General features: G+C 56.1%; 1 protein-coding gene and 1 long non-coding RNA gene across 4 annotated transcripts in view; both read left to right on the forward strand.

The window, feature by feature from the left end:
• LOC100550826 (phospholipid-transporting ATPase FetA-like) overlaps positions 1-3865 on the forward strand; it is a 422496-nt gene that overhangs the window by 289383 nt on the left and 129248 nt on the right. The gene's annotated exons all lie outside the window — the stretch shown is intronic.
• LOC109363871 lies at positions 501-2131 on the forward strand. The gene is made up of 3 exons (XR_002109727.2): positions 501-588; positions 1177-1286; positions 2007-2131. It is a non-coding gene; the product is annotated as an uncharacterized LOC109363871 (long non-coding RNA).

Consider the following 3865-nt stretch of genomic DNA (forward strand, 5'->3'; position numbering starts at 1 on the left):
GTTTCTACCCGGCCCCTGAAGGGACAGAGCCCCCGCTCCGTGTCACTCCGGCCAGTGGCTGGCGCCCTGCGCGGAGCCGCGCCCCGATACGCACAGTGAAGTTTCAGCCACGTGGAGTTGGTGCCCCCTCTCGGCCAACCCTCCAGGCTCGTCCTTCACCCCTGCCCTCATCCCCATCACCCTGGCTGCCCCCTGCCAGGAACCGTATCTCCAACACGTCCGCACCCCTATGACAATAAATACTAATAAATACAAACTTCTGAACTTTCTGCTCCCAACCCAGGGCCGGGTGCAGGTTGGGAGAAGTCCTCCCCCTCAGCTCCAGCCACCCCTCCCAGCTTGCAAAAGTCCTGGGCGCAGCCCCGGGGTACTCCCCAGCCCCTGCCCCTCCTCATAAATCCCCTTTGGTGATGCCAGCTCTGCCCCAGGGCACAGCTGTGACATCAGTGCTGCTCAGGAGGATGGGTGCGTAGGGCTGGGGACACTTCAAGGCGTCTGCGCTTGGTCTCTCCTTTACTCAGTGATCCCCAAAGCACTGGGCTGGGCACTGCTCGGTGGCCCTGAGCAAGGGACAAGGTCAGGGCCAGGGTGAGTAGCGAGGGTTTCTTGGCATCTCCGTGAAGGATTTCAGTTCATATGGGATCCCCGAGTCGACCTCGATCGACTTGCGTGAGAAAAGCAGCCGGATGTTGTCGTGAAGGTAGATCTTTCCAGACTTGGAGCTGTGAAATCTGAGAGAAAGATGAAGGAACTTTAGGTGTGCACACAAGGGCCAGGACAGCCTAACTGATGGCAAGGAACACAGCTCCCTCCCCTCCTGTGGCCCCTGGTCAAGGCAGCCACATTCTGGTTGCCTTCAGAGGGATAGAACCCACTGCCCTTGGGCAGAATAGCAGCTTCCACCTTCTTGCAGCCAATCGGTGCAAACAGAGGCTGGTCCCTGCTCCTCCTCACAGGTGCAAGGTCAGGCTGCTGTGTTCCTAGACCACCGTCTATAGATTTGGAGAAGGAAACATAGGGAAAAGGGGTCTGGGAGGCCAGGGTGCTCATGAGCAGGTCCCCATCCCACCCAGTATCCCTACCTCAGGTGCATCAGGTAGCAGAGGACCCTGCGGGGTGGGCTGGTGCCTGGTGGCTCGCTGCAGGACATGGTGGCCCCTTTCTCTTTCCCCACAGGCACCAGGAAGATGCGGTGGCGTAGGAAGGTCATGTGATTGGCAGGCATGTCCTGGAAGTCGTACGTCACCAAGAACATCTTCACCACAGTCTTGTTGGGGTTAAATAAGGTCTGTGGGTAGAGAATGGGTGGGTAGTGGTCAGACAAGGTAGATAAGGCTGGTGCATCTGGCCCCATATCAGTCCCAGGGGATTCTGCATGAGACTCAATTCTTGCCCAGCCCATAATATCCAGCAAGCATTGCTCAGAGACCCAGCCAACACAAGTAAGTCCTCTCCACCCACCTCTACTCTTGTGCTTCCATTCCATCTTCACCGTATATATACAGTCTCCTGCTGAGGATCCTACCAGCTTTGACCTTCCCCAAATCTCCCATCCCTGTGTCTCACTGCCAGCACTCTGGCGGGTCCCATGCTTCCTCCACTGTGCTTTTTTGTGGGCATGCAAACTCTCGATAGAAATTGAGAAATTGGATGCCCCATTTTTGGAAGCATTCAAGGCCAGGCTGGATGAAGTTTTGGGCAGCCTACTCTGGTGGGAGATGCCCTGCCCACAGCAGTGGTTTGGAATTAGATGATCCCTTCCCATAGAAGACATTCTATGACTCTGTAATAATGCAGTATATCCACTTCAAGAAGCCACAGGAGCCCACCCACCACTCACCACTTGGATGGTTCCAGCTTTAGGAACACTGTAACCCTTCTTTCCCAAGGCCTCCAAGTCAATCACTCCCTGGGGCAAAAGAAACAGCATGTGTGAGAAGGAGAAACGTATCGTCCAGATGGGACCTGGCACAGTGCCGAGATCCCATTTCTTCTTTGCTTTGCAGGTTAAATGGTAGTGTCCTCAGATGCCTAGTTGCTTGAGCCATGCTTTCCAGAGAAGAGCAGCCCCAGAGAACATGCAGCATCTGGACACAGCCCCCAGTCACCTCCCCCACAGTCCCAGCCCATCCGTGTACCAGGAAAGGCGAGGGCATGCTGTGCTCGGAGATGTCGAAGTAGGTGACGTCCACAGGCAGGGTGACATGCTGTGGGCAGTAGGAGCCACTGGCACCGATCTCTGCGGTGAAACCCTCGATGCGCCCCGATGGTGCAAAGCGCCCTTTTAGGATGGACTCCTGAGAAAGGAGGAAAGTATTATGGACCTTCCAGCACTGTGTAAGGTAAACAATCTGCACTGCAAGCATGTGTCTGCGGATCCTTGTGTGTCTCCAGGCTCTCTGGAGGCCCTGGCTGCACTGTCAGACAGAACCCACAGGTGGGCTTAAATTACCCTTCTGACACAGAGGACATGCTAGCAGAGCTGTCCTCTTGGTGTATATCTGCTGGCCAACATAGCCAACACACGCTGAGACCTTGGGACAAGCCACCCTGCCCATGCCAACTGCTGTAGAAAGCAGCTGGCTCCCATCAGGCTCAGCTTCCCCCAGGCTGGTGCCAGCCCAGCCCAAACTTTCAGGACCCACCTCCCTCCCCAGCAGGCCATCACGACGTGGTCACCATTACCTCAAAATTGCCCAGCAGAGCATGGCTGACAGTGGTGGTGGCCCAGGATGATGCAGAGGAACGGGTCCCTCTCCGGAGGCTGCTCCGAAGATGTCGCCTTGAGAGAGAGGAGAATATCAGCATGGGACTGAAGAGCAGAGACCTGGGTCACACATGTTCCTCAGAGTCCAGATCCCTCCCCAGTGGCAATAGGGGCACATCCCTCTCTCCTGCCTCTTTCCTCAGCAGAGGTTGAACTCATTTTCCTAACCCTGGAAGTAATCTCCCTCCACCTCACAGCCAGGGCTCTTGTGGGTCTTGCAAGTCAACCCAACCTGGCCACCCCACTGGGATGTAGGGTGCTGGGACCACTGTACTCGAGACCCTGCAGAGAGACCTCACTGCTGCGACACTCACGATTTGAGGCGCAGCCCACTCTTCAGCCTCCTCCCGACCGTAGTGCAATCTGCAGAGCTCTGGAAAGGACATGAAACCAGGAATTGTATTAGGGCAGCAGCTGGGGAATGTGCACCCCAGGAGATGCTACCACCCACTGCCGTGTCCCACAGTGGTCCCAGCAGATGAGACAAGTCCCTCTGGGGTAACAGGCTGAGCAGCACAAGACAGCTGGGGCTAAAAGGCTGCCCACATCTAGAGCTGGCTACAAGGGCAGGTCCTCACCCTCCCAAACTGGGCCTGTTGAGGAAAGCAATGGTGGTGCCTAAGCCAAGGGTGCAGCACACAGTCTCCCACCCTGAAAATCAGGTCCTAAGGAATGGTAACACATACGACAAAGTTCCCTGGCCAGTCTGGGAGAAGTCCCATCCCCATGCAATCTGTGCAAAGTCTGGGCACAGAGTCGTGCTGCCCACAGCCGGGCTCCTACAGCTGCAGGGCAGGGGCCTAAAGCCATACTACTGTCTCCTTTTAAAGGCACCCCCTTTTCAGGGGTTTTCCTTTCTGGAAGCCACACAAAGGGCAGCACAACACAAAGGGATGATGGAACTGGCTGGCATGACTGAGAAGGCATGACAAGGGAAGCTACTGGAGAGCCTCACTCTGCAAAGGCACTGCTGGGGCAACCAAGCTGGGGACAGGCACCAAAAAGGGCAGGGATAGAGCTGTGTCACATGCACGGTGCATCCCAGCTCTAAGAAGCAACCAGCCAAGGGTGCTTCTGCTTCTGCAGAGACAAGAGATC

The sequence above is a fragment of the Meleagris gallopavo genome, chromosome Z (genome assembly GCF_000146605.3).
Source record: "Meleagris gallopavo isolate NT-WF06-2002-E0010 breed Aviagen turkey brand Nicholas breeding stock chromosome Z, Turkey_5.1, whole genome shotgun sequence".
Taxonomy (NCBI): Eukaryota; Metazoa; Chordata; class Aves; order Galliformes; family Phasianidae; genus Meleagris; species Meleagris gallopavo.